A 368-nucleotide genomic window follows, 5' to 3' on the forward strand; every position below is an offset into this window, starting at 1 on the left:
ATTTTCACAAATGTTCACAGTGTACATACACTGTGTACACCATCCCTGGATTGCGCACAATGCAGACAAACATTTCTTCCGAGACATTGTGAATCACATGTCCTTTGTGTACGAATGTCGCAATATTTCCCACATTTCTCACAGAAAATAAATGAAGCCGCCACTTGTAAAAAATGGTCTTCTGTTTTAGGCATCAACTTTTCCTGTGCTACATATGTTTCTTACAGGATCATTAATTTATTGAATTATACTCGCTGCATGAATACACATAATACATAAGTAGTAAAAATATATCTTACCTGATGATTCAGCCATTTCGCACTCACAAAAAGTAATAATAAGAATAACAAGAATAAATAACAATAAAG

This window comes from Ceratina calcarata, unplaced genomic scaffold, assembly GCF_001652005.2.
Source record: "Ceratina calcarata isolate Rehan_Ccalc_2016 unplaced genomic scaffold, ASM165200v1 scaffold3694, whole genome shotgun sequence".
Lineage (NCBI taxonomy): Eukaryota > Metazoa > Arthropoda > Insecta > Hymenoptera > Apidae > Ceratina > Ceratina calcarata.